We start from the raw sequence: 24762 nt of genomic DNA on the forward strand, positions 1-24762 counted from the left end.
CAGGAACATGAGTGTATTTGTTTATTTGCTTTGTACTACAACAGAGAAAAAAGTTACTTGTAGCTTTATATTTCTAAGATATAGAAATTTGTTTTAAAAATGATTGCTTACCACATGTCAATTTTTAATGTGCTGAGATAAGAATTTTCATATTTATCTTTGCCGGTGAGTGACTGAGTTTGGAGGACTTTCTGCAGTTGGCAACTTTCTGGCCCTCCTAGAATTGGTGAGTACAGAATCTAAGTTAAATTGTACCACTAATGGCATTTCTCCCTACTTCCTGCTCAACAGTTACAGACTGTAATTAGACTGGGAGAAATGCATTTTTCAAAGCATCTGGGAAATCAGTTTTATGATCCTCACTATAAGCACGTTTGACATAGCTATTTAAATATTTAAGACAATTCCACATTCGCAGTACCCCTAGAACTATATAATTGGGAAGATTTTCATTGTAAAGGTTTTTTATTTTTCTTCAGGGCCTATGACATTTCTTGTTGGGCTCTGCTGTCCTTGGAGACAAAGGGAGTTAGTTATTCATTAGTGCTTGTGGGTTATTCATTATTGTTGGTCAGAAAAAGCAGAATAATATCAACCAAGGACACTAAACTAATTGCGATTTAAAAACTCTTCTGTGTCACTTAAGGCTGGTGTCTCTTATAAAGACCTGGTCTAAGAAAATGTGTCGTGTGAGCCTGGGAGGTCTAAAAACTAGTGTACTTTAAATAATACATCAAGTTTTATTTTTATTCTTTACTGTTTGTGGTTTACTAATTTAATTGGTTATAACCTGGAGCTTAGGTTACAGCTTGATTCCTTCGTGGGTCAACTAGCTTCATAGTTTTCCCCCACTGCTACATCAGAAAATTTTAAAATACTGCCACTGATTTAAAAAGTTACTTTCCTATATCATTCCTTTACTTATGTTGATCCCTGGTAAAACAACAGACAATAAAAAAAAATCTGCTAACACCAGTGAGTGAACCATGTTGAGTGTAGTCATGTTAGAAGTGGGGCAAGAATAGCAATTGGGGAATCCCACATTTTTGAAGAGGTACAGTTGATATATTAGCTTAAGAAAGTTGGGGCAAAATATGTGGTTACTTTTTTCCCCCCTACTTCTGCTTTTTAATCATTTATATTTCCTTGCACTTCCAATGTGGCTTCCTGCAGAATTAGAGCAAATAAAGTTAATATTCCATAAAAGGTTCCAAAAATAACCAAACCAGTGAGAGACTAAAGGCTTTATTCCAGTTGAGGTAGCCAGAGTTTTCATTTCATCTTGCCGAACAAGACAGGTGAAACACAATGTTCACTTTTGTTTACTCTTTGGTCTGCACAGGGTTCACTTAGTGAGATTTATTGATGCTGAGTATAAGTCATATTGGTGATGGATTTCCAAGTATTACTGAGTGGCAGGCACAATTTGTTCCAGTTATGAAAGTGGTTTGTCAGTCTCATAACATTCCACCTTTAAAAGAATATATTCTGTTAACACCCCTACCTTCTATACACACCTCAAATGCTATGGGGCATGACCTTGAAATGTTACATCTGTTAGTAACCTATAGCATTTTCTAAGGCTGTTAAACAGCAACAACTTTGGATTTGTAAAGTACTTTGTAGTTCATAACCTTTCATAGTGACTGTTTCATATGATTTTATCAAAGGCATAATCCCATGAGCTAATAAGCAAGTGTAATTGGCCCCATTTTAGGGATGAAGAGACTGAGGCTCAGTTTTCTAGAGATCTCATTTTTCATGTGCTGCATGGGTTGCCACTGAATAGGACTCCATAATCTGAGAGTTCCTGCTACAGGAATTCAGAGAAATCTTGCCCCCTCTCTTCAGTAGAGCCTAAGGTTGCTGCCATTCCTGAAAAAGTATATCTTTAAAAACTCAAAACCGTTCAGCCATCATTTCTATCCATGAGCTGAGGATATGGGCCCTTGCTCCTGTTTTAGAAAATTGTACTTGACACTTTTCAACAATAGGTCCTTCTGAGCAGGGAGGGCATTGTCTACCTGAGCAGGAATCAGGAAGCCTTTGTGTGATGGCCACCTGAGTGACATCGGTATATGTACAAGCATAAAGTCTTTAAACCCAGGCCGGAGGATATCATAAATATATGAATAGATTTGCTACTTCTGACACATCAGATTTTAAGGATACAATGGATGGTGACTTGTATTTAATACCTATTTTCATGGCTGCATTATTTGAGTAATGAAAGAAATAGAAGGTGTGTAATTGGCTCTGACATAATAAACTGGTTAAAAAATGAGACTTGTGGTGTAGGATCTTGATACTCAAGGGTAGTCTGAGGCCAACAGTGTTAGCATCCTCTGGGAGCTGGTTAGAAATGCACAGTCCCAGGGCCACCCCAGATCTGCTGAGTCGGATCTTGCATTTTAAAAGATCCCAGGTGATTCTTGTGCTCAGGGCTGGCTTAAGGGTGACTGCACAGTGCCCTGTCTCAGAAGGGGTGCCCTGTACTTGGGATATAATGCTCTGGGGTCACTGACTTGACATTATTACTAATTTTATCTCTGAAATTGTGTTTTGTAAGTGAAGTCTGGTGGGACACTGGAGCTTGCGGGGGGAGGGGAGCTTCGAGTCTTAGTTCATACGTAGTTCCACATCTGGCCAGGATGGCCACTGTCTCCCTCGCCCCACCCAGTGTCCACTACTGCCTTCTGCCCTCAGCAGGGACCTGAGCATTGGTGTGGGGAAGTCAGGGTCAGATGTGTGTGCCCCACATGCCCAATCATGGGTGAGGATCTGGGCACCTTTGAAGGCCTGCATTCACTCTGTGAGTATCCCTGTTTGGAAGTAGCCCAGTGTTAAATAGCAAATAAAAAAATACCACGGCAAGTCAAGAGATGGGAGAAGAAAGGAAAATGCTATTTTCCTCCTTTTTGAACAAGGGATCTAGCATTTTCATTTTGGTCCCTGTAAATTATGCTGCTTACCTTGCAAGTGCACACTGAAATTTGAGAAGCATTAGTATAAGAGAAAGAGCATGGACACTAGAGTCAGAAGACCCACATCTGGTTCACACTTTGCTGGTATGTGACATTGGGCAAGCCACTTGACCTTCCTGACTCAGTTTTCTCATCTGTAAAATGGGAGTGATGTCTTATGCTCCTTTCGCAATGGGCAGGGTCTAGGTAAAGGGCAGACCTGGCGACATGTCTTTGGTAGGAGTGTGTCCAGAACACCTTTCATCTTTGGCTTCGGTTTCATGAGGCTGGTAAACAAACCTGGACATCATGGCCTGAGGGTGGGATGGAGGTGGAGGGCAGGGCTCAGAATGGGAGAAGAAGGTCAAAAACATGGGTTTCAAATCCTTGGGAGTGGATGGAAAGCAAGAGTCAAGGAACTGAGGAAGACAGGGACTGGGGATTGTGGGTAGGGAGAAGTGAGCATCAGAGAGCTTGTGAGCTGCACTCATAGGTTTCCCAAGTGGTTACCCACTTGTGTGGAAATCTCAGGCACGCATGAAAGTGTGGAACAGAAGATGCGTTTGCTCTTGAGAGTTAAATTTGATGATACATGTGAGAATGCGTTTTACACTGTAAACTGCCGGACGCATGTAAAGTATTGTTCTTCCTAATTACAGGGGCAGTATGGCTCTCCATAATCCACAGCACCTGCTGCTGAATGGAATGGCCTCATCTCGATACCCTGTTCATTCATGGATTTGTCCTTTGAAGTAAAGGCCAGCTTAGTCATAACTCCCAAGTCTGGGCAGTTTGAAAAGCTACTTGTGTGGATGTAGAACCCTAAATTCTGTTTTTACGGTTTGCCTCAAAAGCTAGAGAGAAAAAAATTAAAACACAATAAACAAGCCTTGAGATGAAATAACATCTTTTAAGTTTGTCTTCCATCTAAAGATTTTACTGTAGATAGGGTGATCATATAATTTATTATCCAAACCAGGACACTTTCAAAAGTGAAATGGGGCCCTATTAATAATTATGCCCAGGACTACCCAGGATGAGCTGGAATGAAGGCAGGGTTGCCCTACATTAAGGGGAAAGTTTAATTGCGTTTAAACTCGACATCTTACTCAACTTCTTTAAAGTAAAGTAGTTCAACCTACTTGACAGGATTATCCCCATGTAAGTTATTTCTTTCAAAATTATTTCTTGGGGCCATTGAGTGATTATTTGTATATTATTAGGTAGAATATATCAGTTTCTGGTTGTTCTACGGTTGGATATAAGTGAGCTAGCAATTATTTAGCACTTTATATTTTGTATAACTGTGCTTAGCTTTACATATTTTAATTTAATCCTTCCCAGCTCTGTGAAGTATCCCCACTGAAAACATGAGGAAAGAGAGGCTTAGAAAAATTAAGTAACTTGACCAAGAACACATGGGTATTTTAGCCCATGCCTCACTGACTTCGGAACCCTAAGTACTTTTATAGGATGTTGTTTTGGTTTTCTGGCACAGGGTTTGCCTCAGCAGGCTAGGTTCTTGGCAGTTGAGTACGATTTCCTGAAAGACATAATTATGTCTACCATAATTTCTACCATATAGTATTGTAGTGTCTGTATGTATTTATTTTGAAGAGAACAGTGAGCTGAAGCAGAAAATCACTGTCAAGTAAATTGTTGCAGGTGTTTGTGTCAATTTGTGTTAAAAGTGTTCCTCTTTACTTGATTAAGATAGTGGTTTTGGTGGCAGTCGGGTAGGCAATGTGATATAAAAAAGATACAGCTAATTTTTTTAAACCCTTACTCTGGGCCAGCTGCTGCACTGAGCAGAGCTGCTGGGCCATGCAACTAGAGAACAATTCAGAAGCCTAACATGATGGCCCTGGAGCTCAGTTCCTTTTAATCCTTGTAACAACCCTATGTGACATTAGATCAAGAAAACTAAGGTTTGAAGAGGTGAGTAATTTAGCAGCAGTCATGTGGCTAGAATGTGGCAAAGCTGGGAATTGAATCCAGGTACTGTCTGAACCGAGTGCCTTGGGCCTTAACCATCCTACTGTCTTCTATTGGGATGAGTCAGGTTACGGGGACTGAGCTGGAGACCAGGGCCTTCTGTTGCATGTGTACTGATTCACCAAGTACCTTATTCAAGCTTCTTTTGGTTTCAGGTAACTTGAAATCCACTGGGCTAGCTTATGTAAAAGGGGATTTATTATAAGAAACCAAGGGTGTTTCATGGCACCCCAGAAGAGGATGGACCACAAGATCTTTTGAAGGACTATAAGAACAAGATACTTCTCCACACTGCTTCCCTCTAGGCAATGTGATTTTTTATCTCTGCTGCTTCTGTTTGCACATTACTTCATTCTTTTCCCTGCAGATTGATTTTCTGTTGTGTGTGTGTGTGTATGTGTGTGTGTCTGTATTAGTCAAGGTTCTCCAGAGAAATAGAACCAACAGGATATATTTATTTTTCTGTTTATTTATTTATTATAAGGTATTGGCTCATGCAAGTATGTACACAGAGAAGTACCAGAATCTGTAGTCGGCAAGCTGGGTACCCAGGAGGGCTGATGGTTTAGTTCTAGTCCAAGTATGAAGGACTGAGAACGAGGAGAGCCTGTGGTGTAAGTGCCAGTTCAAAAGCAGGCAGCCTCGAGATTGAAGCCGAGTCAATGTTTCAGTGTGAGTCCGAAGGCTGGAAAAGACTGAGGTCCCAGCTCAAAGCTGTCAGGCAGGAAATGTTCCTCCTTGCTTATGGGAGGATCCACCTTTTGTTCTATGTACACCTTCAACTGATCGGACTAGGCCCATCCACATTGGGGAGGGCAGTCTCCTTGATACAGTCTACTATTTCAAATGTTAATCTCATATAGAAACACTTCACAGACATACCCAGAATAATATTTGACCAAATATCTGTTCACCCCATGGCCCAATTAAGTTGACCCATAAAATTAACCATCACAATATCTATGGCCTCAACATGGCTTTCTTCCCCAGCCCTAAACAGGTAATGTACTCAGAACTTCTGTGCTATGAGTCAACTGGGTAGTGTCCCTCTATCCCAGTTTTAGGTTCCTTGGAAAGAAAGAAAGAGAGTCTGGTTGGTCCAACTTGGGTCAGGTCTGGTTCATCCAGCTGGGTAGGGAGAGCCTCATGGAATAAACATGGGTCCCTCCTGCTCAGAAAAGGAGCATGTAGGTTGAGTGATACCTAGGACTTAGTCTCCTAAGTAAGCGTAGTTTGGGGATATGCTTCAAATAACGGTGACATTTCCAAAGGTATCACAGAAATGGTGTTCTTTAGCTGGCAGGATTCCAAAGTAAGGGAGGAGATTGTGGAATAATGACCACCAGAAAAAGTTAATTCTACGAGAAGTTATTTTTTTAAATTTATTTTTCTACTTAAAATATAAACTACTAAACTGTGATTGTGATTGTGATACTTTGCATTGCTTTTCAGTAGTGGCCACTACAGTTTATAAGGTAAACGATTTTTTAAATGTTACCAGATTTTCAGTCCTGGATGTGGGAATTAAGAAAGAGCATATAATAGTTGATCCATTAAGCATTTAGGTTTATGTTGTATGGAGAGTGTAGTGAAGGTGAGGGTTGCCAGGGTTCAAATATGCAGACAAATTATTTCTATTTGAAATCACCTTGAACAGCACAGCAATTTGAAGTAGTTTGGCTGTCAGTTTTGAAAAATTTCAGCATAGCTATTTCTTGTTGCCTTGGGTTATATAATCAGAGAGTATCCATGATTTGAATACTCTCGCAGTTTTAATAGGAATCTATCAGGCATAAAACACATACAATTAATCAGTGAGTGAAATTTTTAAAACTTGGAGTATATGGATTGGGTGTTGAAAGCATATTTTCTTACATATTTGGCCCAGGTAATTTTCCCACATGCATAGAAGCAAATTCTGTATAATTACCTATACGTTATTGTGACAGGCAGACTCTAAGATGGCCCTCAATCTTTTGGCATTCATGCCCTTGTGTAATAGCCACCACTTGAGTATAGGCTAGATGTAGGGACTTGCTTCTAACCATGACAAAGGTGATGAAATGTTACTTCCATCATTAGGTTACAAAAGGTTTCACTGTTGTCCTGCTTGCAGACTCTCTTTATTGTCCACTTGGTTTGTATCTTTGATTAAGAATGCTGTGATTTTGGAAAGGCCCATGTGGCAAGTAACAGAGAGGGGACTCTGGCCAAAAAACAGTGAGGAACTGAGTGCTCAGTCCATCAACTGTCCTGAAACTGAATTCTGCAAACAACCATGTAAGATTTGAAGTAGAGCCTTCCACAGCTGAGCCTTCAGATGAGACTCTAGCTCTAGCTGACACTTTGATTGCAGGCTTGTGAGAGACCCTGAAGCAAAGGGCCCATCCCAGCCATATTCAGATTCCTGACCCACAGAAACTGAGATAATAATACACATGTATTGTTTTAAGCCACTAATTTGGTGGTAATTTATTATGTATATAGATAACTAATACAGTTGTTGTCTGGACTTCTCTCTCTTTCAGCAGGCACAAGAAATTAGGCAACATCTAGGAGCAGGTGGGTAGGAATTAACCTCTGGGGTTTTTTTTTAGGTTTTGATTTTACTTTATTTTTTAAAATTATTTTTTATTGAATTTTTTTTTCTTCACTGTTATGTTTGCCTTCAACACTTTTTTTTAAACATCTTTATTGAAGTATAATTGCTTTAAGGTGGTGTGTTAGTTTCCGCTTTATAACAAAGTGAATCAATTATACATCTACATATGTCCCCATATCTCTTCCCTCTTGCATCTCCCTCCCTCCCACCCTCCCCATCCCACCCCCTAGGTGGTCACAAAGAACCGAGGTGATCTCTCTGTGCTATGCGGCTGCTTCCCACTAGTTATCTATTTTACGTTTGGTAGTGTATATATGTCCATGCCACTCTCTCACTTTGTCCCAGCTTACCCTTCCCCCTCCCCGTATCCTCAAGTTCATTCTCTAGTAGGTCTGCATCTTTATTCCTGTCTTGCCCCTAGGATCTTCTGACCAATTATTTTTTCTTCTTTTTTCTTAGATTCCATATATATGTAATAGCATAAGGTATTTGTTTTTCTCTTTCTTACTTCACCCTGTATGACAGTCTCTAGGTCCATCCACCTCAGTACAAATAACTCAGTTTCGTTCCTTTTTATGGCTGAGTAATATTCCATTGTATATATGTGCCACATTTTCTTTATCCATTCATCTGTTGATGGACACTTAGGTTGCTTCCATGTCCTGGCTATTGTAAATAGAGCTGCAATGAACATTTTGGTACATGACTCTTTTTGAATTAAGGTTTTCTCAGGGTATATGCCCAGTAGTGGGATTGCTGGGGTGTATGGTAGTTCAATTTTTAGTTTTTTAAGGAACCTCCATACTGTTCTCCATAGTGGCTGTATCAATTTACATTCCCACCAACAGTGCAAGAGTGTTCCCTTTTCTCCACACCCTCTCCAGCATTTGTTGTTTGTAGATGTTTTGATGATGGCCATTCTGACCGGTGTGAGATGATATCTCATTGTAGTTTTGATTTGCATTTCTCTAATGATTAATGATGTTGAGCATTCTTTCATGTGTTCGTTGGCAATCTGTATATCTTACTTGGAGAAATGTCTATTTAGGTCTTCTGCCTATTTTTGGATTGGGTTGTTTGTTTTTTTTGATATTGAGTTGCATGAGTTGCTTGTATATTTTGGAGATTAATCCTTTGTCAGTTGCTTCATTTGCAAATATTTTCTCCCATTTTGAGGGTTGTCTTTTGGTCTTGTTTATGGTTTCCTTTGCTGTGCAAAAGCTTTTAAGTTTTATTAGGTCCCATTTGTTTCTTTTTGTTTTTATTTCCATTTCTCTAGGAGGTGGGTCAAAAAGGATCTTGCTGTGATTTATGTCATATAGTGTTCTGCCTATGTTTTCCTCTAAGAGTTTGATGGTGTCTGGCCTTACATTTAGGTCTTTAATCCATTTTGAATTTATTTTTGTGTGTGGTGTTAGGGAGTGTTCTAATTTCATTCTTTTACATGTAGCTGTCCAGTTTTCCCAGCACCACTTATTGAAGAGGCTGTCTTTTCTCAACTGTACATTCCTGCCTCCTTTATCAAAGATAAGGTCACCATATGTGCGTGGGTTTATCTCTGGGCTTTCTACACTGTTCCATTGATCTATATTTCTGTTTTTGTGCCAGTACCATACTGTCTTGATTACTGTAGTTTTGTAGTACAGTAAGAAGTCAGGGAGCCTGATTCCTCCAGCTCCATTTTTTGTTCTCAAGATTGCTTTGGCTATTCGGGGTCTTTTGTGTTTCCATAAAAATTGTGAAATTTTTTGTTCTAGTTCTGTGAAAAATGCCAGTGGTAGTTTCATAGGGATTGCATTGGATCTGTAGATTGCTTTGGGTAGTAGAGTCATTTTCACATTGTTGATTCTTCCAATCCAAGAATGTGGTATATTTCTCCATCTATTTGTATCATCTTTAATTTCTTTCATCAGTGTCATAATTATCTGCATACAAGTCTTTTGTCTCCTTAGGTAGCTCTATTCCTAGATATTTTATTCTTTTTGTTGCAATGGTAAATGGGAGTGTTTTCTTAATTTCACTTTCAGATTTTTCATCATTAGTGTATAGGAATGCAAGAAATTTCTGTGCATTAATTTTGTATCCTGCTACTTTACCAAATTCATTGATTAGCTCTAGTAGTTTTCTGGTAGCATGTTTAGGATTCTCTACGTATAGTATCATGTCATCTGCAAACAGTGACAGCTTTACTTCTTCTTTTCCGATTTAGATTCCTTTTATTTCCTTTTCTTCTCTGATTGCTGTGGCTAAAACTTCCAAAACTCTGTTGAATAAGAGTGGTGAGAGTGGGCAACCTTGTCTTGTTCCTGATCTTAGTGGAAATGGTTTCAGTTTTTCACCATTGAGGACGATGTTGCCTGTGTGATTGTCATATATGGCCTTTAGTATGTTGAGGAAAGTTCCCTCTATGCCTACTTTCTGGAGGGTTTTTATCATAAATGGGTGTTGAATTTTGTCGAAAGCTTTCTCTGCATCTGTTGAGATGATCGTATGGTTTTTCTCCTTCAATTTGTTAATATGGTGTATCACGTTGATTGATTTGTGTATATTGAAGAATCCTTGCATTCCTGGGATAAACCCCACTTGATCATAGTGTATGATCTTTTTATTGGATTCTGTTTGCTAGTGCTGTTGGATTCTGTTTGCTAGTATTTTGTTGAGGATTTTTGCATCTATGTTCATCAGTGATATTGGCCTGTAGTTTTCTTACTTTGTGACATGTTTGTCTGGGTTTGGTATCAGAGTGATGGTGGCCTCGTAGAATGAGTTTGGGAGTGTTCCTCCCTCTGCTTTATTTTGGAAGAGTTTGAGAAGGATAGGTGTTAGCTCTTCTCTAAATGTTTTATAGAATTCACCTGTGAAGCCATCTGGTCCTGGGCTTTAGCTTGTTGGAAGATTTTTGGTTTTGGTTTTGGTTTTGGGTTTTTTTGCGGTACGCGGGCCTCTCACTGTTGTGGCCTCTCCCTCTGTGGAGCACAGGCTCCGGACGCGCAGGCTCAGCAGCCATGGCTCACAGGCCCAGCCACTACGCGGCATGTGGGATCTTCACGGACCAGAGCACGAACCCATGTCCCCTGAATTGGCAGGCGGACTCTCAACCACTGCGCCACCAGGGAAGCCCTGTTGGAAGATTTTTAATCACAGTTTCAATTTCAGTGCCTGTGATTTGTGTGTTCATATTTTTTATTTCTTCCTGGTTCAGTCTCAGAAGGTTGTGCATTTCTAAGAATTTGTCCTTTTCTTCCAGGTTGTCCATTTTATTGGCATATAGTTGCTTTATTGGCATTTTATTGGCATATAATCTCTCATGATCCTTTGTATTTCTGTAGTGTCAGTTGTTACTTCTCCTTTTTCATTTCTAATTCCATTGATTTGAGTCTTCTCCCTTTTTTTCTTGATCATTCTGGCTAATGGTTTATCAATTTTGTTTATCTTCTCAAAGAACCAGCTTTTAGTTTTATTGATCTTTCCTATCGTTTCCTTCATTTCTTTTTCATTTATTTCTGATCTGATCTTTATGATTCCTTTCCTTCTGCTAACTTTGGGTTTTTAAAAATTCTTCTTTCTCTAATTGCTTTAGGTGTAAGGTTAGGTTGTTTATTTGAGATGTTTCATGTTTCTTAAGGTAGGATTGTATTGTTGTAAACTTACCTCTTAGAACTGCTCTTGCTGCATCCCATAGGTTTTGGGTTGTTGTGTTTTAATTGTCATTTGCTTCTAGGTATTTTTTTGATTTCCTCTTTGATTTCTTCAGTGATCTCTTGGTTATTAAGTAGTGTGTTGTTTAGCCTCCATGTGTTTGTATTTTTTACAAATTTTTAACTGTAATTGATACCTAGTCTCATAGCGCTGTGGTCGGAAAAGATACTTGATACAATTTCAATTTTCTTAAATTTACCAAGGTTTGATTTGTGACCCAAGATATGATCTATCCTGGAGAATGTTCCGTGAGCACTTGAGAAGAATGTGTATTCTGTTGTTTTTGGATGGAATGTCCTATAAATATCTATTAAGTCCATCTTGTTTAATGTATCATTTAAAGCTGTGTTTTCTTATTTATTTTCATTTTGAACTGTCCATTGGTGAAAGTGGGGTGTTAAAGTCCCCTAGTATGATTGTGTATGTTACTGTTGATTTCCCCTTTAATGGCTGTTAGTATTTGCCTTATGTATTGAGGTGCTCCTATATTGGGTGCATAAATATCTACAATTGTTACATCTTCTTGGATTGATCCCTTGATCGTTCTGTAGTGTCCTTCTTTGTCTCTTGTAATAGTCTTTGTTTTAAAGTCTCTTTTGTCTGGTATGAGAATTGCTACTTCAGCTTACTTTTGATATCCATTTGCATGGAATATCTTTTTCCATCTGCTCACTTTCAGTCTGTATGTGTCCCTAGGTCTGAAGTGGGTCTCTTGTAGACAGCATATATACGGGTCTTGTTTTTGTATCCATTTAGCCAGTCTATATCTTTTGCTTGGAGCATTTAATACATTTACATTTAAGGTAATTATCAGTATGCATGTTATTACCATTTTCTTAATTATTTTGGGTTTATTATTGTAGGCATTTTCCTTCTCTTGTGTTTCCTGCCTAGAGAAGTTCCTTTAGCATTTTTTGTAAAGCTGGTTTGGTGGTGCTGAATTCTCTTAGCTTTTGCTTGTCTGTAAAGCTTTTAATTTCTCCGTCATATCTGAATGAGATCCTTACTGGGTAGAATAATCTTGGTTGTAGGTTTTTCTCCTTCATCTCTTTAGATATGTCCTTCCACTCCGTTCTGGCTTGCAGAGTTTCTGCTGAAAGATCAGCTGTTAACCTTATGGTGATTCCCTTTTGTGTTATTTGTTGTTTTTCCCTTGCTGCTTTTAATATTTGTTCTTTGTATTTAATTTTAGATAGTTTGATTAATATGGGTCTTGATGTGTTTCTCCTCAGACTTATCCTGTATGGGACTCTCTGTGCTTCCTGGACTTGACTAACTATTTCCTTTCCCATATTAGGGAAGTTATCAACAATAATCTCTTCAAATATTTTCTCAGTCCCTTTCTTTTTCTCTTCTTCTTCTGGGACTCCTATAATTCGAATATTGGTGCATTTAATGGTTTCCCAGAGGTCTCTGAGACTGTCCTCAATTCTTTTCATTGTTTTTTCTTTATTCTGCTCTGCAGTAGTTATTTCCACTATTTTATCTTCCAGGTCACTTATCCGTTGTTCTGCCTCAGTTATTCTGCTATTGATCCCTTCTAGAGAATTTTTAATTTCATTTATTTTGTTGTTCATCACTGTTTGTTTGCTCTTTAGTTCTTCTAGGTCCTTGTTAAACGTTTCTTGTTTTTTCTCCATTCTATTTCCAAGATTTTGGATCATATTTACTATCATTATTCTGAATTCTTTTTCAGGTAGACTGCCTATTTCCTCTTCATTGTTAGGTCTGGTGGGTTATTGCCTTACTCCTTCATCTGCTGTGTGTTTCTCTGTCTTCTCATTTTTCTTATCTTACTGTGTTTGGGATCTCCTTTTCACAGGCTGCAGGTTCGTAGTTCCCGTTGTTTTTGGTGTCTGTCCCCAGTGGCTAAGGTTGGTTCAGTGGGTTGTGTAGGCTTCCTGGTGGAGGGGACTAGTGCCTGTGTTCTGGTGGATGAGGCTGGATCTTGTCTTCGTTGGGCAGGTCCACGTCTGGTCATGTGTTTTGGGGTGTCTGTGATCTTATTGTGATTTTAGGCAGCCTCTCTGCTAATGGATGGGGTTGTGTTCCTGTCTTGCTCGTTGTTTGGCGTAAGGTGTCCTGCACTGTAGCTTGCTGGTCGTTGAGTGGAGCTGGGTCTTGGCATTGAGATGGAGATCTCTGGGAGATTTTTGCCGTTTGATATTACAGGGAGCTGGGAGGTCTCTTGTGGACCAGTGTCCTGAACTTGGCTTTCCCACCTCAGTGACACAGCCCTGATGCCTGGCTGGAGCACCGAGAGCCTGTCCTGCACACGGCTCAGAATAAAAGGGAGAAAAAAAAGAGAGAAAGAAAGAAGAAGATAAAATAAAAGTCAAATAAAATAAAAAATAATTATTAAGAAAAAAAATTTTTTTAAGTAATCGTAAAAAAAAAAAAAAGAAAAAAAACGGACAGACAGAACCCTAGGACAAATGGTAAAAGCAAAGCTATACAGACAAAATCACACACAGAAGCATACACATACACACTCACAAAAAGAGAAACAGGCAAAAAGTATATATATATATCATTGCTCCCAAAGTCCACCTCGATTTGGGATGATTCGTTGTGTATTCAGGTGTTCCACAGATGCAGGGTCCATGAAGTTGATTGTGGAGATTTAATCCGCTGCTCCTGAGGCTGCTGGGAGAGATCTCCCTTTCTGTTCTTTGTTCGCACAGCTCCCGGGGTTCAGCTTTGGATTTGGACCCGCCTCTGCGTGTAGGTCGCCTGAGGGCATCTGTTCTTCGCTCAGACAGGACGGGGTTAAAGGAGCAGCTGATTCGGGGACTCTGGCTCACTCAGGCCGCGGGGAGGGAGGGGTACGGATGCGGGCCGAGCCTGCGGCGGCAGAGGCCAGCATGATGTTGCACCCGCCTAAGGCATGCTGTGCGTTCCCCCGGGGTTGTTGTCCCTGGATCACGGGACCCTGGCAGTGGCGGGCTGCACAGGCTCCCGGGAAGGGAGGTGTGTTGAGTGACCTGTGCTCGCACACAGGCTTCTTGGTGGCGGCAGCAGCAGCCTTAGCGTCCCATGCCCGTCTCTAGGGTCCGCGCTGATATAGCCATGGCTCGCGCCCGTAGCTGGAACTCCTTTACGCGGCGCTCTTAATCCCCTCTCCTGGTGCACCAGGAAACAAAGAGGCAAGAAAAAGTCTGTTGCCTCTTCGGCAGGTCCAGACTTTTTCCCAGACTCCCTCCCGGCTAGCTGTGGCGCACTAGCCCCCTTCAGTCTGTGTTCTCGCCGCCAACCCCAGTCCTCTTCCTGGGATCCGACCTACGAAGCCCGAGCTTCAGCTCCCAGCCCCCGCCCGCCCCAGCGGGTGAGCAGACAAGTCTCTCGGGCTGATGAGTGCTGGTCGGCACCGATCCTCTCTCTGCAAGGTAATCTCTCGGTTTTGCCCTCCGCACCCCTGTTGCTGCGCTCTCCTGCTTGGCTCCGAAGCTCCCCCCCTCCGCCCCCCGCAGTCTCCGCCCACGAAGGGGCTTCCTAGTGGGTGGCAACCTTTCTTCCTTCACAGCTCCCTCCCACTGGTGCAGGTCTCGTCCCTATTCTTTTGTCTCTGTTTTTTCTTTTTTTTTTTTGCCCTACCCAGGTTCGTGGGGGAGTTCTTGCCTTTTGGGAGGTCTGAGGTCTTCTGCCAGCATTCAGTAGGTGTTCCGTAGGAGTTATTACACATGTAGATGTATTTCTGATGTATTTGTGGAGAGGAAGGTGATCTCTGCATCTTAACTCTTCTGCCATGTTGAAGTTCCTCCCTTATTGAATTACAATGTTGTGTTAATTACTGCTGTACAGCAAAGTGACTCAGTTATACATGTATACATTCTTTGGCATGTTCTTTTCCATTATGGTTTACCACAGGATATTGAATATAGTTCCCTGTGCTATACAGTAGGACCTTTTTGTTTATCCATTCTATATATACCAGTTTGCATCTGCTAATCCCAAACTCCCAATCCACCTTTCCCCCACCCCCTCCCCCTTGGCAACCACCAGTCTGTTATGTCCCTGATTCTGTTTCTGTTTCATAGACAGGTTCATTTGTGTCACATTTTAGATTCTACATATAATTGATATCATATTACTTTACTTATGATAATCTCTGGTTGTATCTATGTTGCTGCAAATGGCATTATTTTATTCTTTTTTATGGCTGATTGGTGGAATTAACCTCTGTTGAGGGCCCATGATATGCCAGACATGGTGACAGGCTCTAAGATTCAGCAGAGCCAAATTGTAAGGCCTTTGTTATTACCTCCATTTTACAAAAGTGGAAATAGACATTCAGAGAAGTGAAATTATTTGCCCAAGTTTACATGACTTATAAGAGGCAGAACCAGTGTTTGAATGCAGGTCTGTCTTACTCCAGTGTCTCTGTTCCTTCCATGCATCTGGCTAACTCCTTCAAGCTATGACAAACACTGATGTGGCATTATTACCTAGAAAAAAAGGGTTAAACAAAGACAGTTCATATTTAAGCATTCACCAAGTAGCCAAGTACCTTCTGTGGCTTGTTGTCAGGACTCACCCCCACCCCTTTGTCTTTCTTCTCAGTGTCATGTTCCCACCAGCTATTCTTTTGCTTCTCTCTTCCTGCCCTCCATCTCCATCTAAACCTGTGTTTCATAGCCCTACTTGTATTGCCCCCTTTATTATTCTCAAACAAAATTCATGGACAGTATTGTCTACCTACTCATTTAATTTTTAAAAATGGATATAATTTCATAACTGAAGTACAAGGAAAATAATTTATAATAAAATAAAATGCATTTAAATATGAAAATGTTCCAGCGCAACTATACCAGAAGACATAATGAAGTAGATAAGCTTGCACGTGAAAGTGGAATTAGCTAAAATTCTGATGATTTAGAATTGTATTTGTTGTATTGGTGGCTCAGATATCTAGTTGTTTGCTTTCAGTGATAGGATTTCATGAAATGGTGGACAATACTTCATAGTATTTCTGTCAAAACAATAATGCACTTGATTTGCACTATAACTTCATTTTAGATAATTTAGTATAAATAAGAATTATGAAAATAAAATTGACTTCAGTTCTAAACTCAGATGATTATAAACAGGTTTTTACTATGTGAATGTCTGGTGAGATACTTGAAAATCATATGGGATAGTTTTTTATTGTGTGGGACTGTGTGGCATCCCTGCCTTCACCACTGAATGCTGATAATGATAACAACCCAGAATGCCCCCAGAATCTCCAGATGATACATATCAATACATATAAGTATGAAGAAAATCAATATGAACACAATCAAATATGAAGAGAGAAGGAGAAACATTAAAAAACAAGCGATTGTATGAATAATAGTTCATTAACAAGAATAAATGAATTTCACAGGCTTTATGTACTTATATGTAACTCACAACATGTAAGTATATAAAGCCTTTGAAATGACATATATTATATGAACTGTATAATATACTATTTATATTATATGTGCTAATATAACTATATTATTTATGTTACAATTTTTATAGAAAGTCTTTTATTAATAAGTAAAAGTTCCCAGAGACAACTTTTTCCTCCATTATTTTTTTTTAAATAAATAATATTCTTTTTTCTTTAAAACCCACATTTGTTTATTTTTGGCTGTGTTGGGTCTTCGTTTCTGTGCGAGGGCTTTCTCTAGTTGTGGCAAGCGGGGACCACTCACTATTGCGGCCTCTCTTGTTGCAGAGCACAGGCTCCAGACGCGCAGGCTCAGTAGTTGTGGCTCACGGGTCTAGTTGCTCCGTGGCATGTGGGATCTTCCCAGACCAGGGCTCGAACCCGCGTCCCCTGCATTAGCAGGCAGATTCTCAACCACTGTGCCACCAGGGAAGCCCTCCTCCATTGTTTTATACTTTGGAAATATATCTTCATACATAGATACCTTTATATCCCAGGGAGTATGTCTTTAGTTTACATTGACAAGAGAAGAAGATAAACTAAGAGGAGATCTCATATCTCAAGTTGATAAGTTGAAATTAGACATTAAGAAGAGCTTCCTTTGAGGGACACAGGGTGTTTTAACATGTTTCAGGTAAAGGATTGGTGTTGCGTTCTCTGTCGATTATAATGATAAGGGGTGATTTGTATAGTGTGAGGAAGCTGGGCCTAAATGTCCATCCAATGATGTATCAGCCATGGCCCAGTCAGGAAAAGAGAAACCACTTCAGCTATTTGAACAGAGATAATCTAATATCAGAAATTAACAGGTTAAACAGATATTGAAGGACTGAAAAGGGGAAACGAACAGAACTCTGAGGTAACACATAGATAATAATTGTAGAAAGCAGCTACCATCTTAGGGCTGGAAGATCAATAGGAAGAAATTCACAGTTACCAGAACTTAGAAATTCAGAGGAAGAGCCCACAGGGCTGGGACCCAGACCTCTGAGGAGGTGCTGCCCAGCTGGTGCTGGTACTTTGGAGAGCTGGGACACACTTCCCTTCCAGTGGCTCTTACAGAATCAAACCAACAAGTATGAACTCCTACTCTCTGTGAAGCATCACTACAGACCCTGGAGTACTCTACACAGATGTCAAATCAGTAATGATTCTCAAAACAAAAGTCATGGATTAGATCTAAACACTGGTGGGACATTTCCTCCTTTTATTCTTGTCCTTAAATTACCTAGAATAATTACACTGGTTAGGTCTAGGCATAAGCCACTAAGCCATACTATTGCATTCCTTTCAAACTGTTTGTATCAAGAGAAGCTTGCATATTTGACAGTGTTCAGAACAAGCCCAGAGAAATAAAGCAAAGTGAGACCTTAACCTCCTTTTCGTGATTTGTTTACAGTCTTAACAAGATTGGAAAGAATAATGATATCTAATACTTACATAACACTTATGATGTGGTAGATATTATATGTGCTTGATATCTGATTTTTAAAAAATGTATTATTGGGACATATTTAAGTTGCCCCCAGACCCAGTGAGGTGGGGGCCATCATGCTAGTTGTTGTTATTATTATTATTTCTCGTATTTTATAGGTGAGGAAACTGAGGTATGGTTGAATAACTTGTCCAAGGTCACACAACTAGTAAGTGCAAAGTTAAGATGTAAACCAGCCAGTTTGACTCTAGAGTACATGATCTTAACTACTAAGCCATATTGGCAATTTATATCTATAAAACCTGTGTTCTTATTTGTCTATGGATGGATAGCAAATCGATTCATTTCTTCAGCAATGATGTGGTTTAGTAGGAATGCTGGCTTGGGGATTGGGAGAATGAGGTTCAAAACCTGGAATGCTGGCTTGGGGATTGGGAGAATGAGGTTCAAAACCTAAGTCTTCCAATAATTTTCTTAGAGATTTAATGAGAGTCATCCTAGCAATTTGGGCTCTTTGTAAAATGAAGAGGTCGAATAAAATTATTTTAGAGATTTTTTTCTACCTATCATTGTTTTATGATTTGTAAAAGTCGTTACTTTTTAGGAATTGGGAGCTAGAGGTGAAGCCTGGCTTGCAGGGTGAGTTAGCTGTCAGTTTCCTAATATGTGTCAGACATAAACTTGGTAGGGGTAGTGTGATTGATAGCTAAGTAGACGGAGATTGTCAAGGACAAATAGAGTAAGGACTCATTTTATTCAGACATTTGGGCACTATGGGTTGACCGTTGTTTTAATTCCCATTTTTTGCTGAATTTCTATTTTTCTGCACTAGAAGTCAGTCTTGCCGGGAACTTTCAAAACACTGCTTAGAAGTAATTTCATCTCTGGAGCTTTAGCCAAGAGAGGATGGTCTCTTCTGCTAGCTTCCCTTGCTCCTAAGGGACTGTCTACTTTCCCAGTTTCCCTGGTGGTGCAGTGGTTAAGAATCTGCAGTGGTTAAGCTATCTATCTATTTATAGATAGCTCATCTACAGACTTACCTTTGATCCAAACACTGGAGAGCTAGAGTCCAGAGACTGAAAAATGCCCACAAACTAGAAAAATCTAGCAAAAGTGTTCTCAGATTAGAAGATGGGCGATGAGGGGCTTCCCTGGTGGTGCGGTGGTTGAGAATCTGCCTGCCAATGCAGGGGACACAGGTTCGAGCCCTGGTCTGGGAAGATCCCACATGCTGTGGAGCAACTGGGCCCGTGAGCCACAATTGCTGAGCCTGCGCGTCTGGAGCCTGTGCTCCGCAACAAGAGAGGCCGCGATAGTGAGAGGCCCGCGCACCGCGATGAAGAGTGGCTCCGCTTGCCACAACTAGAGAAAGCCCTTGCGCAGAAACGAAGACCCAACACAGCCATAAATAAATAAATTTAAAAATATCTCCAACTCACGGTGACCTGTGAAAACCCAATGCTAAGTAAAGGAAGCCAGACATAGAAGTTCACATGTGATGCATGATTCCATTTATAAAAAAAAAAAAAAAAGAAGGGAGATGAGTTGTGTTGGCTTAATAAACCTTATCCTAAGGTTATGGAGGGAACATGGGTGTGTGTGGAGTGGGTGTATGTGTGTGGGGAAAGCTTTTCTCTTATTCTCCAAGCAGTGACATTCCCTTTTACCCTTAAGCATTCTCTTTTTTTTCCATTTCCTTCTCTCCCACCCACATTTTCCAAAGCCTTGATTTTTATGAAAGAGCTGAGTCTTCAAAGCCTTTACATAAATGGGTTGTATTGTAGCATGTAGCACTTATCAGCAGTTCTATAAAATTAATGGGTTTATTTAGAGTCAAAAGTGATTTCAAATTAGGTTCTAAGTGTTGCCAAGTGTCACAGTTGACGTTGTTTTGGTAAATTTAGAACAAAAGAATAATTTTGGCTCATGTTTAGTAATAAAGTTGAATACAGATACGTAGTTTGTTTTCCAAATAATTCTTTGTAATCTTTGAATTGTGTCAGGATATTTTTTTTTACTATTTATAATATTGCAGTGAAATATATTTTTTTACTATTTATAATGCAGTGAAATAAATGCATCATTATCATAATGGATGATGTCCATCCCATATACACTCAAGAACCACAAGGCTGATAAGGAGGGAGTGTGTGTGTGTGTGTGTGTGTGTGTGTGTGTATAAAATGTATGCCTATAGTTGTAGATATGCTAGATAGCATGGGCAGTGAGAATGAGTGGCATCTTGATAGGGTACACATATGGGCTATTCCTAATTTATATTGCAGTAGAAGAAAGAAGCGAAGTCACTTTACTGCATCTCGAACTTGTGGTACCTCTTCTTAGGTCTTGTGCTCTTCTAGAATTGAGCTAGAGGATCCTAGAGAATTTTCCTGGAGCTCTGTCAAGCTGTAGGAGGGACCCATCTGAGGCACTCCATCCTGCACAGTCAGGAGTTAATGGAAGTTTGAGGCAAGAAGTTGGTTTGGTTCTTTCTGCATAAGCCAGGCAGCTGATTTTCCTGGTGACAGATGAAGAGCCAGGATGAATGTGTTTTACTGAAGTATTTGGCTTTGGTTTACTCCAGGCTGTGAACTTGTCACCTCTAGTTCTTATTTAAATTTATAATCTTTAGAGGAGAGGAATTCATAATGTGGGTAATATGGGTGATGAAGTAGTATGACAGATGTCTTATTTGATGCCTCATCACCATAACATGGCATGTGATCTCTGTATGTGCATGTCTCTGCATTTGCCTATGGTCAGTTTTCTTCAGTTAATTGTATTTGGGTAAATGAGTTCTTGTGATTTAACATAGAAATTAAATTTCAAGCAGTACAAGTGACAGCATTTTTTTTCTTGTGATAGGAGGTAGACTTGAAACATTAAAGGTCATTCTAGCTCAATCCCTCCATTTTACAGGTAATGACATATAGAAGCAGTACATAGCGTAGCATGTTGGTTAAGGGTGTAGACCAGGAGTACGATAGACCTGAGATTGAATCTAAACTCTCCCTAGGATCACCTCTGGGACCTTGAGCAAGTGACAACATTTGTACGTACCTCATAGAAACTTAGAAAATTAAGATAATATATGTTCAGAATTTCACATAATTATTGATACATAAGACATGCTAATATGTTAAGTAGCATAGTGTGAAATTAGCACAGTAAACAACAGACTTTAGACCAAATAACCAGGTCTTTTGAGCTGAAAGTCTTTGCCTTGTCATCTTTCACCAGATATAAACTCTGTGAGGACAGAAGGTTGTTTTTTCACTAAGAATTTGAGAGCCCATTGTATGCCCATGTGAACAAGAAAAAGTCTCATCTTATATTCTAATGGGAATAGCAATCAACAAGTAAATACCTAAGATATATTTTCATAGGGTGATAAGTACAATAGAGAGAAGCAAAGCAGAATAATGGGGCTCAGAGGGATGGGGATAATATTTTAGAATGGATGTCCAGAGAGAGCTTCTGATTTAAGTGGGGAGTAAGCCATCTGAAGATCTAAGGAAGAGTGTTCCTGGAAGAGATAAAAGCAAGTGTATCGGACTTGATGTGATTCTGGTTTAGCCAGATCATTTAGGTCCTTAAAGACTGAAATAGGGAGTTCAGAGATTTTAAGTGTGATGGGAACTCCTTTGAAGGGCTTTAAGTAGAGAACTGATATTATCTAACTTATAAAGAGGAGGTTCTGGTTACTGTGTTGAGAATAGACTGGGTGGGAGGGAAAGAGTGGAAACAGGAAAACCAGTTAGGTTATTGCAGCAGCCCCAGTGAGATGGATGGAGGGTTCAGATCTGAGATGGGTTTTGATGACAGGACTTGCTGAAGGATTGGATGTGATGATAAGAAAAGGAAGAATCAAGGAAGAACTCTAGGTGTTTTTCCTGAGCATGTAGTGAATGGCAGTACCATTACCCTACGTGGAAAAAAATTGAGTTTGAGGGTAGGAGATCAGGATTTTATTTTGAACATATTATATTTGTGATACCTGTTTAGTCCTTCAAGTGAGGATGTCAGGTACATAGTTGGATATATAAGTCTGGCCCTCTGGAGTGAAGTGGGAGCTAGAGATAGAAATGTGGGAGTTAACAGTATAGAGAAGATATTTGATGTCATGGGACTACAAGGGACTTCCCAGGAGGAGAGTGAGGATGGAGAAAACAGCCAAGAACTGAGCCTTGGGGCAACCAACATTGGAGGCTGAGAAGAGGGAGAAACTGATAAGTTAAAATCAGTGGGGTAAGAGGAACACAAAGATAGAAGATGTCCTGGAAACCAAATGAACAAAATGTGTGAAGAAAGGAGTGATTAACTTGGTCAAATGTTGCAAAGAGGTTGGGAAAGATGAAACCTGAAAATTCTCTATTGAATTGGAGAAGATGGAGGCCACTGTTGGCCTTGACAAGAGGACAAAGGCCACGTTGTTGTGTCTGGCTTTTTCACTGCTATGTTTCCTGTGAAATACATTGTGTCTGGAACATAATAGAAACTTAAAAACATCTGTAGAATGCTGGATGAATGAATGAATGAATGTATTGACAAGCCAGACTTTCCTCCTTTTTGTAGTCTCAGTGCAGTCTTTGCTTATTTTAGACTTTAGTTGTTTTTTTTTAAACATCTTTATTGGAGTATAATTGCTTTACAATGGTGTGTTAGTTTCTGCTGTATAACAAAGTGAATCAGCTATACGTATACATACATCCCCATAGCTCCTCCCTCTTGCGTTTTCCTCCCACTCTCCCTATCCCACCCCTCTAGTGGCTGCTTCCCACTAGCTATCTATTTTACATTTGGTAGTGTATATTGTCCATGCCACTCTCTCACTTCATCCCAGCTTACCCTTCCCCCTCCCCAGGTCCTCAAGTCCATTCTCTGTGTCTGCGTCTTTATTCCTGTCCTGCCCCTAGGTTCTTCAGAACCATTTTTTTTTGTTTTTTAGATTCCATATATATGTGTTAGCATACGGTATTTGTTTTTCTCTTTCTGACTTACTTTACTGTGTATGACAGACTCTATGTCCATCCACCTCACTACAAATAACTCAATTTTGTTTCCTTTTATGTCTGAGTAATATTCCATTGTATATATATGCCACATCTTCTTTATCCATTCATCAGTTGAAGGACACTTAGGTTGCTTCCATTAGACTTTAGTTTTTAGTTTTATCAGGGACAAAATCATATAATTATAATAAAACATGTACATGGCTTTCTCTCAGCTAACAGTCTGTAATATTGACTGAACATTTACCTCACATGTTAATTAATGAAGTTTATAAAGCACCATAGTTCTAGACAATGTCCTACATTATACAGTAGAATGAAGTAGTTAAAGAAGTGATCGATCCATTAATACTGCACACCCTGTCCTCCCTGTTCCTGAGTCTGCAGAGTCTCTCTGAGTCACCCTGGGGTTTATCAGTTACCCAAAGGCTGCTGTGGCTTGAATGTAGAACACTTTTAATAGAACAGACCAGAGGTTACTTCAGGCCATTTCAGTCTGGGCCATACAGATCTTTTTCCCTTTCTTTGAGATGTTAACCAGCAAGGATACTCTCAGTTGGTTGCAGTAGGAAAAGCCCAGCCTTGCAGTTTCTCATACAGTTCTCTGAGGCACCCTGGGGTGACACAGGGAATTCACTGGGAGGCTGTGGGATTAATTTTTTTTTTAAGGAAGACAGAAATAAACATCTGTCAGTTACTCTGTGAACTACTGGTTCAAGGTAGTTCATAGTTTCAATATTAGATCACTGCATTACTTTTTAATGATGTCATATCTTTGCAAAGCTGGGCTCCTGGGGTTCACTGCCCTAAAAAAACAGTACTGTATAAAAATGTGGAGCAGGAAATGGGGTGGGGGGGTTCAAACTCATTTCAGAGTTTGAGAAGCTGTGCAGTGCCAGCAGCATACACATCTTATTAAAAATCGTGGTTATTTAAGAATGAAATAAAAACATTACTTTCATATCAATTTATTTCTAGTTTGTGAATGACTACCAAGCTGTTAGAACATAAGTACTTATTAAGTTGTTTGGAGCTACCTATTTAACAGATGGAACTGCTAGGTATCTCTCTTGGCTCAGGGGAGCCATGAAAAAATTACCAAGACACCAGGAACTGATAGATTTTGAGAACCTCTGGTTTAGCCTTTTTGGCTTCTAGCAAGAAGAAAAGGAGAGAGGGAACCATTCTGCTGCCGTCTCCAGCTTGGCCTGTTTGATTCCCAGCATCTCACCTAAGTCCACGCCGCTTAGCGTTCTGTGAGGCATTCCTGTGAATGATTGGGTGAATTTGCAAAATTAACAGGTATTGATGAACACTCTTATATTACAGCTGTGCCAACAACCCTACTTATGGGTGGCCAGTGTTACCTCTCACCCAGGAAAGAGTGACAGCATTTTCTGTCCCTTTTTCCTCTTTCTCCCCCTTGAGCTCTGTGCCACAGCTCCTAGAACCAGGTTCAGATTTATTGGTTAGAGAGACTTTTCGGACTAGCCTGGGTCTCTCCCCTAACCATTCATTTCTGTTTTATTTTCCTCTCCATGGCAATGTATTTTGAGCACTAGACAACTACCTTACACGTGAACTTTCAGAGCACAGCCCTTTATAACATGGGGATCATCTGGATTGGTGGAGAGCCGTTT

The 24762-nt window shown here is 40.0% G+C and overlaps 1 protein-coding gene across 7 annotated transcripts in view; it reads left to right on the forward strand.

The window, feature by feature from the left end:
• The window catches only part of GLIS3 (GLIS family zinc finger 3), a 662455-nt gene that overhangs the window by 169744 nt on the left and 467949 nt on the right, over window positions 1-24762 (forward strand). The window contains exon 1 of one of the 7 annotated variants that reach the window (XM_029201559.1): window positions 171-226. The exons of the other annotated variants lie outside the window; for them this stretch is intronic. The gene's annotated coding sequence lies outside the window, so the exon portion shown is untranslated. Of the gene's footprint in view, window positions 1-170; window positions 227-24762 lie in introns of those variants that run through there. 7 annotated transcript variants of the gene reach the window in all.

Source organism: Monodon monoceros, unplaced genomic scaffold, assembly GCF_005190385.1.
Source record: "Monodon monoceros isolate NGI ecotype Baffin Bay Population unplaced genomic scaffold, NGI_Narwhal_1 Super_Scaffold_5, whole genome shotgun sequence".
NCBI classification, from domain to species: domain Eukaryota; kingdom Metazoa; phylum Chordata; class Mammalia; order Artiodactyla; family Monodontidae; genus Monodon; species Monodon monoceros.